This window comes from Alligator sinensis, unplaced genomic scaffold (assembly GCF_000455745.1).
Source record: "Alligator sinensis unplaced genomic scaffold, ASM45574v1 scaffold282_1, whole genome shotgun sequence".
NCBI lineage: Eukaryota > Metazoa > Chordata > Crocodylia > Alligatoridae > Alligator > Alligator sinensis.
The window spans coordinates 526,893-545,893 of NW_005842380.1; the positions used below are offsets into that span (position 1 = coordinate 526,893).

Below are 19,001 nucleotides of genomic sequence, written 5' to 3' on the forward strand. Positions count from 1 at the left end.
ACTTGCATGCACTGCACAAGTTGCTGCTTCTGTCGCATCATCACGCCCAGAGGCCCCAATGGCAGGACTTTGCACGAGAACAGACTGTGCCTGAGTTGGCCGAGGAAGGGGCGTTATTGCCATTTTACAGCTGGACAACTGAGGCACGGGGGAGGGCCAGGGGACAGGACTGCCTAGAGCCAAACGGGTATTGGTTTAGTGGCAAAAGCAATCAGGACTCGTGATAGAGGTGATTTCTTTTATTAGACCAGCAAGTTTTTTGCAAAAAAAAAACAAAAAAAAGAGCTTGCAATTAAAGAATTTCTTTTTGTTGTTGCAAAAAATGGGTTGGTTTAATACAAGATATCACCTCTACCACGAGTCCTGATTGCCAGAGCCAAACAGAGCATTTGTGGCTCAGCCAGGATTTGAACCCAAAGCCCTTAGCGCCAGTCCAGCCCCATCCACACAGCCGTGTATCTTTGCAGTCTCTCTCTAGCTTTCAGTAGTGTTGCCTTGAGGAGAAATGAGTCGTCTTTTTGAACGGTTGGAGGATTGTGACTTCCCTTCCGAGAGTTTCCACTCTGCAGAGCATTTCCCTCCCCCAGCCCCGTCAGGGAACAGTGTCCAAGCTGAGGGAGGATGGCAGGGGGAGAAATGCAGCCTCAGCATTACTGACCCGAGTCTGGGTCTGCGTGGGCAGCTCGCCGAGCGGACGGGGAAGGAGCGCCAGCCTTTCCCACATCCCCTTTGCGACCGGGATTTCTATGTGCAACTTTGTTGTGAGTTGTGTTCTTGCATCCCGTGCCCGAGATTATGAAATGGCCGGTGATAATAAATATCAGCGAGCGAGCAGGCGTAGGCAGGCGGGGAGGGGAAGGGTGCAAGAGGAGAGGGATTTAAAGGGCGAGGACAACTCCATGCACTTGCGATGCTCCAGTACTTCGGATACGGTGAACCAGTTTGTAGTCTGTGCCCGGCGTGAGGCCTGTGAGCAGGGGTTGCTGTCCTGTGCCCCGCCACCTTTGCACACCTTGTATTGTGTGTGCATGGAAGTGCAAACTTCCACGTGTGGATCCACCTCCCAAAGGCAGCAGGCGGCTGGGCGAGGAGTTGTCACTGGGCTTGGGGCCTAGACTAACTGATAAGCTCGGGGTGGGACCTTCTGTGCCCCGTTGCTGACTCCCTGAGTCATCCCTGTCCCTCCGCAGGCCAGCTTTGAAATCCCTTCCCAGGAACCAGTTTGGGCAGTGTTTGCAATGTACTCCCTGGTTCTGGAAACAAGGAGCTCCTACTCTCTGACTCAGCTCCAATGTCTTAAGAATGAACCGCGCATATTAGTCATCATTATGAAGAAATCCAGGCAGAGATGGGTGAGGTGACATGACCAAGGTGACATGACCAAGGTGACATGACCAAGCAGTCAGTGGCAGAGACCAGGGGGCCATATAACACCGATCCCCTTTGGTATGGTGAGCAGAGTGCTAGGGGAAGGGACTATGCCGGGTAGGTGCATTTGACTGGGAAATGATGTGGTGTTGTCCCAGTTATCTGCTTTGCATGTGAGCGGGGATCCTGCCCTTTCTGCAGCTCGGCGAGATCCATTTCAGCCAGGGCCACGTGTATTTCCACGGGCAGCTGGAAACAGAAGCAAGACACCACCTGTGAGCACCTCGAAGTGGCATCTGGAGTTTGCTTCTCCTATTTCCCATTGCAAATGAAGCCCAGAAAGCTGCTCAAACTCCCAGACCTTTCCAGGACCGGCAGGCGCCGGCTAGTCCCCCATCCCAGCCATCAGCCCTGTCGCGCTCTCTCTCCATCGTCGGGTTGGTTCAGTCTGTGCCAGCTGCCTTCAACCTTACCCTCTCCAGGAGCTAGTCTAGGAAGCTGCATTTCTCCCTTTTGCCTTGAACAGGGCTGCACATCTCTCCGGATCCAGATTGCCCCTGGGCCGACGGGGTGTGTGCTTCAAGCGCATTAGTGTGCCCCGGCTCTTCTAAGTGCAGGGATGACTTGTGCTTTCACTGACCCATTTTGGTGTCTGTAATGCAGGAAGGAAATACAATTGCTCATGTCCTAGAGATTAAGCTGGGAGGAGGAGGTGCTCTGCAAATTAATGCATCCCTTTAACTGTATTCCTCACAGGGAAGAAGTAGTCTCCTGCTTTTTAAGAGATGAAGGATACCGATAAGACACAAAGCAATGAAGACTTGTCCCAACTGGAGCACTGGATTCCCAAGGTTTTGCCCCAAGATGACCCCCTCAGTCTCTGGCCGTGGGTGTGTTCAGGTCTTGGAGCTGCAGCCCACCCCTCCTTAGCCCAAACTCACTAGTGAGGTAGGTTTTTACCTAGATCGAGGCACCAGAAAAGCCAGAGAAAGTGGCTGGTCTCAGCAGGTGATGGGGAGGGAAGGGTGTTTCACTGGGACCCACAAGAGAAGAGATGCTGCCTGCGAGCAGCGATGCATGGAGACTGTTCTGGCACGGCTGGGCTGCTTTATCGGGCATCCCTGCACGTTGGCATTGAAATATTAAGGTGCCTTTTCCAGAGCACGGCTTACTTTCTCCTAGACTTTTACCTGGCAAGTCTTTCCATCCTGAGGGTTTTTTCCCACCCCCTCCTGCTTGCAAAGCTGCTTACCTGACAAGCCATAAATCCTTTGCTCCCTGAGCGAGGGCAGGGGCAGGGAATCCAACAAACCTTTGATGGCAAATTTATGGCTGAGTTAAGAGTCGGTTCCCTTCCGTCCCTAGTAAAACATGTCTTTTCAAAGCCAACTATGCAGGAGTTGTGCTGCAAAAAGGAGCAAGCGCGGCCACCTTTGCATTGCTTATAGCCTCGGTGAGCGATGCCCGTCCTTCTCGGTAAAGGCTTTCTCAGTGCGTCTCGGCCTTTTTAGACACAGCATCCCTCCATCGCTTTGTACATTGAGGGGTTCTGCATTTCGAAAACTAATTTATTTGTTAGAGGGCTCAGGTAATGGGGCTGGGGAGCCTGAGCCTGCCTTGATCTTCTTATGTCCTCGCCCTTCCTGCAGCATCCTTCAAAGGATCTTGTGGCACCTGGTTGAGAATCACTGTCTCATGTACTTAGCATCTGTAGCTCTTATGTTCCTGGTTCATGGTTTTCATGAAAGTGTTGTTCTTTTTCTCATAGAAAGATGGATTTATTTTTCTTGTGACGTTTCCTTTTCAGTGCTGATGTACTTTACCCTAAAGTAAGCGCGTGCGCGCGCGCGCGTGTGTGTGTGTGTGTGTGTGTGTGTGTGTGTGTGTACAGGTTAATTATTTTTTGCAGCTGCAGAGTCTGATTTCCGTACCCTGCGTCATACCATAGGGTCACCTCGAGCCTTGTTGCACATAATTTGCCAAAGTCAACTTTACCTTTGTTTTTTAATGCAAGTAAGTTTTGTAGCTGGGGTATTGAGAGTATCAAGAGACTACTGAGATGCTTATGGAGATGCTGTCTCATGGTGCTGGATGGTGGCAGGGTCACATCTCGGGCCCTGAAGTGCACCCCGGTCACCCCTTTGGAAAGGGGGGATCCCTGGCACGAACCCAAAGACAATGGGAAGTGAGTCTCTCAAACCTTTTTGATCAACCTGCTGTTCAGTGGATCATTCCCTGTTGGAGAGCAGCAAGGGGGGATCATCTGGGCGATTCTTCTCAGCTTGGCTGGCTGGAAAATGAAGTGTGTGCGCACACGTGCGCAAGGGGAAAGCATTCATTTCCATAACCTAAGTAAATATCAGGAAACATTTTATTTAAAACCAAAGGAAATCTTCAAATGAAATCATTTTTTTTTTTTTTTTTCTTTCCCTCCCCTCCCCATTTTTCCTTCCCTGCTTCCCTCCCATCCCTTCTTTTAAAGGAGAGGAACCCCAAACCAGAGGAAAACAGTGATCAGGGCATTAAAAAATAAATAAAAGGAAAGCATTATGCACGCAGCCCTTGGCAAGCAAACTTCCCACCCTTCGGAGAACCACGTCGCCCCGCCTTAGCCCAGGCCGGCAGGGCAGCCAGCTCCTGCTAAGACAGTCCCGGTCCAAGGGTCAAGTCTCGCTCGCCAGGTGAGAGCTGCCTGGTGTTTGTTGTTTGTGGTATTTTCCCCGTGCCCGGCGGTGGGAGCGCGGCTCCGATTCAAGCGGTTGTGATGTCAACAGAGGCAGAGCACACCTTGATGCAGACATCTCCTGCTCCAGGTGCCTGCAGAACTGGTCTGGCCTCTCTGTCACCTGCAGTGTGTCCCTGGAGGTCTGTGCCAGTTCCAGGAGGCTGCAGGGTCCGAGCGTGCAAAGGCTGCAGGATAAAGCCTGACTTATTCAGCCTTTTTGCTGCTCATGTGAGATGCAGAAACTCCTTTTTTTAATCCAGAATAGCAATGACTGCGGGCTGTTCCCTCTACCGTAGAGCTCTGAATAATGTGAAGTCCTAATCCACAGGGGAAAAAAACACCCGTGGGGAAGCGGTTGCAGGTCAGGAGCTGTATCAAAGCTGGTGACGAGAGAGGTTCATTTAATAGTCTGCATGCTCCTTCGTTAGGAGCCGTGGGCTGGCGGTGACTGCATTGCCTAGCCGTGCGTGTCGTCCTGCCCCAGACGGCTGCTTTCTGATGAGCTCCCCAAACTGGTGTCACTCTCTTTTTCTAATAAACTACTTTTTTAAATCATTAAAAATATTACACAGTGTGACCTCAGCACAAGGCTTGGAAATCGGGCCTGGGGATCCCGGAGGGTGCGGGGTGGCAGTGCCAATTGCTGGTCCGTGATTGTCTCAAGGAAGCAAACCACCATTAGCTTTTAGAGGGTCTGGGGCTGCCGGTCCTGATCGGTAGGGAGGAGTGCACTTTCTTGAAGGGTTAACACCTGACTAATGGTTAATCTGTTGTTTGCCGAAGGTTATAGAGCCTGGCAGGCTGCTTAACACTCCCTAACACCCTTGTGCTGGGTGAGACTCCCTCTCTCCGTGGTTTGTTTAACCCCGAATGGGAATCATGGCTTTGTCTCCATCGTACCCTATGCCGGTGGCATGAGGATTACCAAACATTGTCATGAGCAGCCTCCCCGTAGCCCCGGTCGAGTGCTAGGCACGGCTTGGTGCTTTGCAAGCGCGGGAGGGCAAAGGTCTGTGCCCAAGGGACTGGCGGTATGCATCATTCGGAGGCTTGCAGGGAAGGGGTGTCGGGACAGGAGGTGTAGGTCCAAGGAGGTGATACTTCCCCTCTATCGGGCGCTGGTCAGACCGCAGTTGGAGTACTGCGTGCAATTCTGGGCGCCGCACTTCAAGAGGGATGTGGATAACCTGGAGAGGGTCCAGAGAAGGGCCACTCGTATGGTTAAGGGATTGCAGGCCAAGCCCTACAAGGAGAGACTGGGGCACCTGGACCTCTTCAGTCTCCGCAAGAGAAGGTTGAGAGGCGACCTTGTGGCTGCCTATAAGTTCATCACGGGGGCACAGAAGGGAATTGGTGAGTATTTGTTCACCAAGGCGCCCCCGGGGGTTACAAGAAATAATGACCACGAGCTAGCAGAGAGCAGATTTAGACTGGACAGTAGGAAGAACTTCTTCACAGTTCGAGTGGCCAAGGTCTGGAACGGGCTCCCAAGGGGGGTGGTGCTCTCCCCTACCCTGGGGGTCTTCAAGAGGAGGTTAGATAGGCATCTAGCTGGGGTCATCTAGCCCCAGCCCTCTTTCCTGCCTATGCAGGGGGTCGGACTCGATCTATTGAGGTCCCTTCCGACCCTAACATCCATGACAGGACTGGACTACAGGGATCTCCATTTGTGCTCGAACCCCTGGGCCATGCTTGGAAGAGGGCGACCTCTTTGCATCGGTGGCTTGGTAGAGGCCCTTGGGGGTATGAATGCCGGGGACACCTTTCGGGGTTTGATGTTACTTTTCTGCAAGGGTGGCTGGCTTTGCCTTCCCAGAGGTGGCAAGAAAAGCCACCCCGATCAGAGGGTGCGAGCCCCCCAAGGAAGGTGGGTTTATGACAAGCCTGCACAGGCAGATGAGTCGAATCTGGTCATCCACGAGTGCTTGTGCATCTCCCCGCACGGGGACGAGTCGGGGCCCAAGACACAGCAGAGGCTCCCGGCCCAGCGAGCCACGTCCCCAGCTTCCTGCTTGACCGGTTATTGTGCTGAACCCTCTCCTCGGCGGTTTAGGATGTGCCGCTCGGCCTTCGCGGGGCTGCCCGGGGAGCTAGCCTGGTTAAGCAAACACGGCCGGGGTATTACCTGCCTGTTAACCTGTCAGAGCTGCTTTGCAGCTCCGTTTCATCTCCGGTTCTGGAATTTCCCCTGCAGTTCCCACCTTCCCGCTCCTCCTCTTGCTCCCGGCCATCCCCTTCCCACGATCGGAGTAATTCAATATTGCATCGGAGTCATTAAATATTGTCCAAGTTCTGTCCCTTAATGGCAGGCTTGTTTGCTGAGGAGAGATAAACCCCTGTTTGCTCTCTTCAGACCAAGGACGTTGGCAGCTCCTGCCTCGGGAAGGAGCGTGGGACTGGGGCAGTGGACTCGGACAGGCGCAGACCTGGTGGGCTCGCGGCCCCCGGCCTCCCTCGGACGGCCGCTGGAGCGGAGAAAGCTCAGGCTGCCTGGTCGAGGACATCTGAATAGGAAGGGGGGATATGGTGGGTTTCTGATTGTACAATAAATCCTGCCAGTGACGGTCCAGTCAGCCTGGTATGCTTTATCTAGGTATCGGTTTCTTCTAAAAAAACTCATCCCAAAGGCAAGGTGTGATGCTCAGTGGGTGTTTCTATCTCTCCCTTACATAGCTATAGATCTAGAAATAGAGATTTCTATCTATAGATCTTCCTCATTCCCTGCACGCCTATTCTGCTGAGTGGATGGTACTCCAAGCTTTTGCTGGGGTTTGTCACTTAAAACATAAATACAGTCCCTCTAGGATGGCAGTAAATGGGCCCGTATTGCCAGTGGTCTTAGTGAAGCCAGCAGTGGTGGGATGCAGTTCACACACACACACCACATCTCTGTCTATAGATGTATAGCTAGAGATCTCTGTCTATAGCTATATTTTCACTTATCTATAGATACATCTGTGTATATCTATACAGATATACATAGATATAGCAGTATAGATACAGGGATGCAGCTATATCTGTATATATAGATGCAGATATCTGTATAGGTGCACAGATATATCTGCATTTATAGATCCAGATGTATCTGTATAGATTCACAGATGCACACATATATATAGATAGATGCAGATATATCTGTATCTATCTATATCTATATCTGTATCTATGCAGATGTATCTGCATCTATCTATCTATCTATTTTTCTGTGTGTGTGTGCATCTGCACACACACACAGATAGATAGATAGATAGATAGATGCAGATATATCTGTATAGATGCACAGATATATCTGCATTTATGGATGCAGATATATCTGTATAGATGCACAGATGCACACACATCTACAGATAGATGCAGATATATCTGTATAGATGCACAGATATATCTGCGTTTATAGATCCAGATGTATCTGTATAGATGCACACATATATATAGATAGATGCAGATATATCTGTATGGATGCACACATATATCTATAGATAGATGCAGATATATCTGTATGGATGCACAGATATACAGATTATAGTTGTGTATATCTATACAGATATATCTATGTAGATATATAGGTAAGTGAGACTATATAGATAGAGATCTCTATCAATCCATCTATAGATGTATATCTGGATACCCCCTAGTTGGCTCAGCTGAGGCACAAAGAAAACTTGAGTTTGTTTTAGCCACGATGGGAAAAGCCGTGCGGACAGAAAGGGGAGAGGTGGCAGGATGCTATGCACACTAGGACTCTTGCTGTGAGGCAAGGGGCTGTTAATGGCAAGCAAATGCAGAGGCTGGAAATCCAGGCAGAGCGTTGTAGCCCTGGCTGGGTGGACTGTGGACACCCCTGGCAGCGAGCTCAGGGCTCGCTCTCTTTCTCGTGGCTTTTCCTGGCATAAAGCCTCACCGAACTGTGTGGAGTGATGCAGGTTTGAATGCATGTCTTCACTTGCACCATTAGATTATATGGGCTCTGAACACTTCAAGACAAGGGCCAGCACCAGCTGCTTAACATGTCCCCGAGCCCCTACAGGGCCTGACACTGGAGCGGTTTCTGATTCCCAGGTGAGCATTGCCACGTTTAATGTAGAAGGCTTGGCTGTTTGCTCGGCGTGACCTTTACATTAGTCTTTATCTCTCTGATGTGCAGTGAAGGAGCAACAAATGGGGTCGGTGCTTCCAACACCTGCGTGAAACTCTTATGCAACTTGTACAGACCTCTGCCTTGCTGCACGTTGGCGCTGGGACAGCAGAGTGGGTCCCTTGGCATCGTTTGGAAAGATGCCCGGGCTGCAGATCAGGTGCAGCCTAGTTGCATCCAGTCCAGCCTGGGTGGGAAAGGTTACTGGGCACAAGAGGGCACCCGGCTGGACTTCCAGATCCAGGTGTCTGTGGGCAGGAAGCCTGCAAAAAAATAACGGAGAGACGACCTTGCTGGAGCAGCAGTTTGGATGCTGCTGCTCTGCCCATGTCCTGGCTTCGCCTTTGTACGGGCAAGGGGGGAAAAAATTGCAGGTGAAAACACTCGGATCCCAAAGCAGCATCCTGTGCAACCCATCACGTCGCTGCTGGATATGTCGTCCTCTTCGCAGTCTCGGTCCGAACCTCTGTTCCCTCCATCTCGCCTGGGTTGCACCTTCGCCCCACGACCACTAATCCCATCGCCGCAGCCTCTGGAGAGGAAGAACGGTGCAATCCGGGGAGAGGGTGCAATGGCTTTAATGCACTTAAGGTTTAATTTTCCCCGTCGCCTCTGCACGCCGTGTGGTCTGTGTCCTTGATAATCTCTTCCTCATCCGTGCACCGTGCAGAATTGGGCCCAGTTGCTTGAGTCTGGCTCCAGGGCGGAGCTGGGGGTGCGGTAGCGTGGGGTTAGAGTAGTGTTTGGGCGCTGTGAACAGTTTTTTTTCACTCCCCCCAGTTAACAACCCCCCACCCACCGCTCTCTTCCACCATGCGAGCCCCTCTCTCTGCACTGAAACTTGGATTTAAATTTGAAGAAGTGGCCGCCGTCTTGTCCCTCGCCCCCCTCATCATGCAGCTGCATCCCCAGGATTTGCTTGGCCTTCCTGTCCCTCCCCGGCCCTTCGGTTTGGAAAGGAGTCATGTAGCAGCGCGAATAAATCGCAGATCTGTTTGGCTCCCTTCACCGAGGGATTCAGAGGTGAAATGCTCCTGCCGCCTGGAAGACGACCAGCCCGTGGTCATGGGGCATTGTATTTTGGAAGCTGGGGAAGCAGGACTGTATCCGCCCAGCTCTGCTCCGAGCGAGATTAATGCCCTGAATAAGTGGGAATGACAGGCCTGCGATCGCTGGGGTGGAAGAAAACACTGCCTCGTACAGTACATCCCTTCAGCAAACATCCAAACTTCCTGCAGCTTGGTTTTCAGCAGGTCCTCGCTGGCTGCCAAGGCCAGGAGTCGAAGCCACGCTATCGGCTGGAAAGATCTCGGCTCCGCGGTCGGCTCGGGGAGGCGGGATGCTGTGCATCTCCCTCTGGCTTGAGCCGCGTAGATGAACTCGGACCAACAGCTCCTTTGTTTCCTCGATCCCCTCTGAGCCTTCTGTACCTGTAAAGGGCTTAGGCAAAAAACTCCCTTGTGTGTTTGAAATGAAGTTGCTGACTATCGGATCCCTTTTGTCCTTCCTTCCTGAGGCTTGTGTTACCTCTCGAGCCTGCTCAAAGGCTCTCCTTCAGGGAGTCTCAATAGACGCGGCGGAGAAATGAGAGAAGGAAATTAAACACGGTGGGTGTTAGGCCAGCACCCTGAAAGCAACTCCGTGACCAGGCTGCCAAAGACCCCGGGCGCAGGAACCAGCCACCAAAGCGCGGGGAAGGGGGAGGAGTGGGGAGGATGGAGCTGTGTGCAGTCGGAGGGGTTGATTTTTTTTAACGTCCGCAGAAAGCTTTGCAAGCCTGCAGGCTTGCTGGAGCTGAGAAAGTAAGGACAAGTGCAATGCTGCAAGACCCCCTCGCTCTACCCCCATCCGCGTGCATGGGGCCGGGGGAGAGGAAACCCAGGTTCCTTGCTGACAGTTTTGGGGAGATACGGTACCTCCTTGATGCTACCCCTCATCTGAGTTGATGTGGCCTTGCAGGAAGGGCAACTTTGGAAAGTCTCAAAATACACCGGCAGGCAAAGTTCTTTGGGTTGATGTGATGTCTTTTATTAGATCGACTGAGTAGTTGGGGGGGAAAAAAAGTTTTTTGCAAGCTTTCGGGGACAATCCCCCTTCTCCAGGCATAGTAATACATGGGCAGAAATGCCACTACCGGGCACTATCTTGTGTGACGTATCTGTAATTTCCAGATTACACCTTGCCCCCTGCGCAGACGCACAAGCGCCCAAATGTTTAGGCCTTTCTCCGACGAGCTCAGACGATTTTCCCGCAAGAAGTCATTATCGTGCATGTAAGTTGTGCTCTTCTGGCGCGGAGTCAGAAGAGGGCTGCGCAGCGCTGCCAATTCCTGGGACTTTGTTTCATTACGAGTCTGGCGAGATTTGTTTTTTCTTAAAACTTCAGGCCCCAGAGTGAGATGCAGGCACGATAATCCCTCCCTTCCATTATTATTATTATTATTATTATTATAATTTTTTTTAAGTACATTTCTAGCCCGGGTGTTTTGCGCGCTTCGTTTTGCAGGCGCAACCCTTCAAAAGCCAGGAGGCAGAAACGGCAATCGGGACTCGTGGTAGAGGTGATATCTGTTATTAGCCCAACTAGATTTTTGCAAAAACAAATTGTTTTCTGGAGGCAGAAAGAGGTTTGAGTTGTGGGCTGCTCTCGTGATTTGGGAGACGCCTGGCTCCCACGGCTCTTTCCTTTCGTTGCTTGGAAGGGGGAGCGTTTGGCAACCTCTAATCGGGCGACAGCGGCTACGGAAACCTCCTGCGGATGGTGTTGGTTGCCCTTGCGCTGGTCTTGGGATAGATATGAACTTCTCCCACTGAAATCGGACCCTTCGCGGTGGTCCTTGGTGTTCAAATGGTTATGAGAAGCTGTGCGTTTCTGGTGCTGATGAGACGGGAAGCTACCCAAAGTACTTGGACGGCCGCTGTCCTCCAGTGACCTCCACGTATTTATCCTCTCCTCACCCAGGGAGGGAGGGAAATGCTGCTTTCCTCCATCTGATGGCTGGGGAGCCGAGGCACGGGAAAGCCAAGTGACTCATTTTTAAGCTTTTGCTGGTGGCAGCTTTTGCTCAGAGGCACGTTAGTGAGAGATGGGGGGGACCAAATAGCACCAAGCTGTGCTGAGACCCACCACTGCCCCCCTGACAAGCCGTGCCCACTCAATGTTGTATGCACAAGCTAATGAGATGCTAATGAGGTGCCGTGTGATGCCCCCTCATGCCCACCCGACCCCACGGACGCATCACCCGTGCCGGCCGGCGCTGCGGGTTGTTTCTCTTGCTTTTGGGGACGGAGGGATTTCAGTCCCACACTCGACCCCAGACACGTGAACAGCCCGGCTGGCACTGTATGATTAAATTAGTTTCTAGGAGAACAAATCCAGGATTAGTGCAGCCATTTGCCATGCGGAAAGTGGAGCCCGGCTAATTAGATTTATGTAACTCGTTCTCCGGGCTTTATGTAATTGGCCAGGGGAGGGGTAGGCCGGGGCACAGCTGCATTAGCTAATTGGGAGAGGACAGTTTTATTCTTCCAGCCACGCGGGCTGCTGCAGGTTGGGCTTTGCAGGGCTTTTTAAATTTCTGTAGCGTTGCAGAGCATCCCGACGCGAGCAAGACGTGGACGCTGTGCATTGAAACCACGCGGCTTTCTGCCGGGGGCAGAGACGGCCGTGCCTGGGAGATGGGTTTTGCTGGTGGGGAAGGCCGTGGGGTTTTGTTCAGCTGGGCTTTCTCCATTTCTTGCAGCATTTTGTGCTGCAGCATCTTCGTGCACCAAAGGAACCGGTGTTAGAAAGTGTCACGGGGCTCCTGTCCTAAAGCCACCCCTTGCTCTACTGCTGAGTTAATGAGCAGGTCCCCAAGGGAAAGGAGAGGAGCCCCAAGGCTTGGAGCTAATGCTTGATAAAGCCCAGTATGCCAACGGCGAGATCAATGCCCAGCTGCCGTAGGGCTGCCACCTTCCTTAGGGTCAGCAGCCCTGCCAGGGACGCGAACGCCCAGTACGACTTGTGCAATTTGGCAGGTGACTTTTTGGAGGGAATAGCGCGAGCTGCATGCATCCTCTTGTTGCACCCCGGGGATACCCCAGCCGCAAGGGACAGTCCAAGCCCTTTGGACCACGGGTGTGATGAAACCTTCAGGGATTAAAACCCGAGCCAGTCCAGAAACAGCAGCTCTGACGGGGAGGCTGCCTCACCACGTAGTCAGACAGCCGGCCCCGAGCCTGGGCAGCAGGGAACACCACGAATGCAGTGGGGAACACCACAAATTGATGGTACCCAGCATGTTTTGGGTGTTCCTCATCCCTGTGGCTCATTTGAGGTTAATAAAGCAAGCATTTCTTTGAGTCCCTTCTCACCCTCTCTTGCTCCAAGAACAGTTTTCTCCCTCTTTCTAATGCTGGCGGCTCTGAACGCAGTAGCCGGAGCCTACCAGAGCCCCGTGAAGGTATGGCATAGCTGCCCTGGCTTTTGTCCCTTTGCAGGACAGGTAAGCCAAGGCAAGCGCTCCCATTACTACGGCAGGCTCGGACAGGCAGACCTCACTGACACCTTGGTGGGGTGGAAAGTCGAGGGTCTGTGGACACATCCTTGTCTACACGGTCTGCGTTGGTCTCCCGGACCCGTTGTTGCGCGGGGCAGTGGAGAATGGACTTTGGGGATGGTTCTCCCCTCTTTTCAGCTGTCTCTCCACCTTCTGATCTCCTAAGAAAGAGACCTCACCAGAGCGTGGCGGATTTAACCATGGGCCAGAGCTCTGCTTTGTCTGGTCATGACCTGGGCCCAGCTATCCCATCTTCCAGAGACCCCCGGAGCAGGCTGTGCCCTTGTCGGACAACCAAACCGATAGGAGACTGGGCAAATGGTTACTAAAGGGAAGGCTAGGGGTGGGGACGGAGGTGGGGGGCTTTCCCGGGAGGTTGCAGGAGCTTCAAGAAGGGTGGGATGGAGGGAAGGAAGGGGGTCTCTCCTGGTTGACTGCTGACCCAGTGTCTCAAACCTTGTGCGGTGCCGTGGGCTGGAGGGAGATGCAGCAGAGCCGTGAAGCAGCCGTGAGCAGCGCTGCTACCATAGCCCCTTGCAGTGCAAGCAAAAGCAATGCAGTGCTGGAGCAATGCAAGGTGCACAGCTGTACAGGGAGCGAAGGGGAGGCTTGTGAGACAGCAGCCGTGGGGGCCTCTATCTAGTGGCTTAGTCCGGCTGGGGGAGCAGACGGCTGGTGGCAGAGAGCTAATAGAGGTCTAGTAACCCCCGTCTTTGCTCTCCGTGGCACTTATGAAGCCTGATCTGCTTTGAAAATGCCCCATTAAATGACACGTGTGTCTGCCATGAATGTCTGCTTCTTCCCTCCGCCGCCTGTCTTCGAAGGCCCTGATGCTCGAGATGATGGTGCTGTTTCACTTGATCATCTTCTCCCAGCAGCAGAGCCTCCTCCTAATGCCCCTTGTTCTGGCTGGAGAGCCGTGGACCTTTCTGCAGAGGAAGATCTCGAGGGTCTGGGCTGCCTTGCCCCCAGGATCATGGCTGGATCCCCCCCTCTCTGCAGACAGCTGTGCTTGGAGGCTGTACCAGGATATCAGCCCTGCCCTGTCCAGTCAATGCAGCATCGGGCACCTCTCCGAGTCCGAGACAGAGCGAGAAGATCCCGGTAGGCATCAGGAAGCCGCTGTGGTCTTGATGCCAAGGTCACCCCACCGCACGCAGCCTCTCCGGCTCTCTCCCCGCACGTTCGTTCCCCCCCCCCGTCAAGCCTCGTGTGTGTCCAGCCTGCCACCAAGAGCATGAGTGGGGCTTTGATCTCCTCGGAGTGATTAAATTCATATCATCCAGACTGACAGCTTAATATACCTCGGCGAGGCAGCACTAAATTAGTTGTGTCTGTCTTGCCAAAGCTATTGCTGCAGAAATGCCTCTTGACAGCTACGGGCGCTCGCTACCCTTCTTTTTTTAATATACAGTACGGGCTTGCCCCTGCTCCGTTGCGCGGCATCCTTCCTCATGTTTCATATAAACTGATCTACCGCTGCTGGAGTTACTCGGGCTTTGTCTGCTGAGTGGAAACAGCTGCCTGATTTGCTCCCAATGTTCGCCGCTCTCTGCACGCTTCCCCAGGGCGGCTGGGCTTGGATCTCGGCGCGCGTGAGGGAGAGTTTATGTGTTTTAACTTAATTTCAGCCCTTTTCGGCTGAGTCTTTCGGTGCTCGTGCAAGGGAGGAGCTGGCAAAAGCCTGGCAGAGCCACGAGCCCGTCCAGCCTTTGGCTCCGAGACCTCCCAGCCGCTCCGGCCCTCGGGGCCAGAGGGACTCCTGCCGATCGGACCGTGCCCAAGTCACGTAGCCTGTCCGTGGTGTGGCCAGACATCCACCACGTCCTCGGGTCTTGACCGTGCTGGGATGGAGGTCTGAGCCGGTCTGCTGCCAGCGCTGCCATCCCTTCTTGTGACTCAGACCCCTCCAAGTCATCTGCTTGACTTGCAGAGGAGTTTTTTAAACATGAAAATGCAGCAGTCCTTTTTTTCCCCCCCCTCTCTCTTAGCTGTGTTTTAAGCTTGTAGGGGATCCTATTTGCAAGCCTATCTCCGCAGCCATGAGGGTGGCTTTTAAATGAAAGGTGTGATTCTCACAGAGCCCAATGAACCCAGTCGCTGGGACTCGTTACTTCAAACAGCATCCTCTTCTAAGGACCGGCCGTGCATTGGTACTGGTAGGTGCCCTTAAATCCGCTCAGGCCTCACTTAACAAGAGTAAACTCAGCTGGATTTATTTGGCAAAGCTTAAACCGGTCTGAGTGTGTCTACACCAGTTGCACGGCTGCAGCTTTTGTAATACAGAGCAGGCTTCAGCTGGGACCCACAGTGTTGCATACCTTACAGGTACATACTTATACAGGAATCGCCTCATCCATTGGGGAAATGCAGCCACGATGAACGAGTTGATATCTTGGATCGAGGCTTTTAAATAGGTTTCCTTCAATAAGTAAGCAGCATTGTATGGCCAGGCACCTTTTTGTGAATGCAACCTCTCACTGCCGCCCTTCATGCACGCTTGCAAATCCAGCCAGGCCGCACGTGCAGTGTGATCTCTGGCATTTTGCACGTGTCGTATCCTCTCCGCTGCAGGTTTCGCCCCTTTATGCTCGAGCGAAGATTTGTCCTGGTTTGATTCAGAAAAAAGAGAAATTAGAGTTTAGCCAACCGAGAGAGAGTCTCGTTCCCTTTTGCCAAGAGCTTGCAAAAAAAAAAAAAAAATTGTCGTAATTGCCACATTTTCAAGGAAGGAATTCGAAATAAAAAGTTAATCTCCTCCCGGGATTAGCAAAGCATGCGGCGTCTTGTCAGATGTAGGCGCGCAGATCGGGCCTTAATTTTTCCAGACAAGAGAGTCAGTTCGGTTCAAGCCGCTCTCGGTCACGCGCTGGCCATGTGCCCCACGCAGTCCTCTGACCGTGCCAACCGGGAAGGGAGGAATCGCCCACTTTGTTGGAGGAGAAGGCGCTGCATCCCTCGCGCTGCACGTGAACAGGGTGAAACTCAGCCTTGCAGGTGGCTGAATTGCTTGTTGGCCTCTGTCCAGGTCAGGCTGCCGTGTGTGAATAACCTGGTTTGGCAGAGAGTCTCCAGCACACGGCCACTGTTATTTGTACCTGCACGGAGATAGGAGCATCCTCGTTGTGTTGGGAGGGAAGGGCTTGGTGCATTTGGCTAGCACTTAAATCACGGGCAGTCACGTCGGCTGTTTCGCGTCGTTGGCAGCCCTTGCAGCCTGTCTTTCAGAGGCGTGGAGCCGGCCTTGCTGTTGGCTCTCGAGGACTTCACGGGAAGCGTTTGGGTGCTCAGTACATGCAACTGGGTATCCCAAACGAGCAGCCGTGTGCTGAAGACGTTGTCCGCAAATGCTGCGTGCTGTCTGAGCTCTGGAGGTCTCCTGGAAGCATCTGGCGGATGCAAGGCACCTTAGCTTCTCTGTTTTGCTGCTCATAGGGACTGTTCCTCTGTTATTTCAAATGCAATCAGAGTGCAGAGGTGTCTTGTCTTGGCAGGCCTTTGCAGGAAACCCTGGTAGCGATGCCCGCAGGTTAGAGGCTGCAATGGGCACCCATTTGGGATCAGATGACCATCAGTTGCTTCCTCTCTTTGTAACAGGACCCTGGCAGGGTTGCTCAATGACCTCTGTACTTGTGGGAGAGACTTTGGAGAGCTATGTCCATTGGATGACATGCGGGTCACTTAACCCTGGTCCCTTCGTTTCCTTTACTGGACAGCTCAGCTTGTCCTCAGCCCTCCTCTTGTTGGCTTGCCTTGCTTTTTTTCTCTCCTTGCAGCGGGTTTATTTGGCCGTAACCCATCCGTTATCTACTCCGCTTTTAGGAACGCCGAGGCTTGCTCCGCAGGGCAGATAAACCCGCGTGCAAATGCCAGGCGTGGGCGTAGATGCAGTGCAGTTCACTTGAAAGTCTGCCTCTGTCCCTGGGGCTGTTCTTCCCCTCCGCCCAGGGCCGGGATGCAGGGGCTCTGGGTCCTCAGTGCCCGTCCAGCAGTCAGTCTCTCTCCTTTCTGGTCCCTGGCTGTGCTGCAAGGATAGTAGCCCGCCCTTCCTCCCCTCTTTTTCTTTGCCTTTGGACTGCAAGCTTTGTAAGGCAGGGACCGTTTCCTACCATTGCACATGTGTTCAGTGAGTCACGCTGTGGGGTGGACGTGCAAACAACTGACCGTGGAGTAAAAGGGAGAGGAAGGGGGGACTTCTCGCACATCAGCTGCTCCATAGTAATGTGCATTTGCATGTGCTCACCCTGCAGTAAATGCAGATAAACGTGGTCATGCTATCCCTCTTTCTCTGGGGGCCAAGCTACCACGATTTAGCTTCTGCTCATGGAGGAGCTGTCATACTGTGAAACCCCAGCCCTTTCCACCCCATCAGTTTGGATGTCCACACCCTTTATTGGCCGTGGTACCTGTATGATATCCAGTACCATAATCCCCAAAGTTGCGAATCTTTGCACCCCTCCTCCGGCACCAGTGCATATTGTGCTCCTCCTGTACAGGGGCCCAGAGAGGCTAAATGTCTTGTCTAAGGTCACATTGGAAGATAACCTTGGGCTATCCTAGCGCAACGGGAATGCCTTTCAGCCTTTGTTTTGCTAGGCTGACCCAGCCAAGCTCTTCCAGTTCCCTCCGCGCCCCTGATGACCGTACGTGCCCATCTCTGCACCTGCTCCAGCTGCAATTCATTTGTCTTGCATGTGTGAATTATATGTAGTGCTCCGGGACCTCATCCCTCCCCCAGGGAAGCACCTCACCATTGAACCCACCAATTCTTGGTACTAACCTCCTCTTCTCCCACTTCACCCTGTGGCAAATCCTTCCTGGGGGTCTGGATTAGCTCTCAAGTCAGTCCCGAAGCTGCTGAGACCATTAGGAGACTTTGGATGCTGTGCATCATTGGCGATTCTTCGGGCAAAGCGACCCGGTGGCGCCCATCTCCTCTCCAGACAGGGATGGTCATTAGCTCACAGGGGGCTCATCTGCCCTTGGACAGGTCTTGTTTTTAGTCCCGTTGGGTGTCCACACACCCTCCCACCCTGGCTAGCCCAGGTGGGCACCAGTTTAGTCGCCAACAACCCGACCAAAGAACAGGTCATACTGGTTTACATGGTACTAGATAGCAGACCAAGAGAAACCTGGCCTGATGGGATTAGCTGTAACGCAATTATATTATCCAAGAAAGACAGACACCGGACTAGTCTGGCATGACCTGCCATGCAAACCCCCAGTGTATTCTCTCCCGCTTTTCAACGGGCCGCCATACTTTGCTCTAAAACCTCACTTGCCCTTGAAGTCCAGTTACTAGGCCTGTCGTTGCCTGGATGACATCTCTCCTCCTTGAACGGAGGTGCAATTTTGCTTTTCCCCAGTCCTGTGGCATTGCCTTCCTTTTGATAAGGTATTGGCAAGCTATTGAATGACATGGCCACTTCCTCTGAGATAGTCCTGAGTGACCTACCTGCTTGAGTCCCACCTCTGGCCAGCATCAATAGGACTTCAGTTTAAGGCCAGTATCAATAGGACTCTTTAAGGGAGTAGCGCGCGCTGGCAGAGGTGATGTAAAGCTCCAGTTTGCCTGGTCCATGATGGAGCTGGGGAACGTGTCCTGCATCCCGGCCATTCCCCTCTTTTATCTTTGGGGTTGGGCTCAACGATTTTCCGAGGTCCCTTCCAGCCCTAACGTCTAGGAAATCTTAGGCAGGATGAACCCGACGAGATGACTGGGGGGCGGTGAAGGAAACCGGCCTCGCCTGCGAGAGCAGCATGGACTAGGAGGAGCTGGTAGAAAACGGTTTTGCTGCCGGTCATTTACACCTGAGCCGGCTCAGCGGGGAAACGCGCCGTGCCTGCAAGAGGTTAAAACTCTGCCCCTGTGTTTACTTTAGTTGGCTGCCACACTGCATAATAATCTGTCAGCACGTCAGGTGGGGATTTATTTGTGCATTAAAAACTGCCTGGGGCGGACGGATGCAGACACTCTGCAGCATGCTGGAAAATGTGCCTCCAGCATAAAAACAGCCTCTCCAAATATTTCACCCTTTTAATAAGTGCATTTAATTAAAGTCATATAACTTTTTTTTTTTTTATTATTATTAAAAAGAAGGGCGGAAAGAAACTGTGGCATGCTGAGCCCAAAAGCAAAGTCTGGAGTACAAAGAGGGGGTTTAAAATGCTCGGGCTTAATGGAAACCTCATCAGCAACATGTTGTGTTTCTCTCTATTTCCCAGCCCCACAT

The 19,001-nt window shown here is 52.7% G+C and overlaps 1 long non-coding RNA gene across 1 annotated transcript in view; it reads left to right on the forward strand.

The window, feature by feature from the left end:
• The first annotated feature begins 625 nt into the window (after positions 1-625).
• The window catches only part of LOC112551214, a 60,245-nt gene continuing 41,869 nt past the window's right edge, over positions 626-19,001 (forward strand). Inside the window, exons 1-3 of the long non-coding RNA XR_003095422.1 lie at positions 626-761; positions 2,125-2,316; positions 3,851-4,049. This is a non-coding gene — a long non-coding RNA (uncharacterized LOC112551214). The remainder of the gene's footprint in view (positions 762-2,124; positions 2,317-3,850; positions 4,050-19,001) is intronic.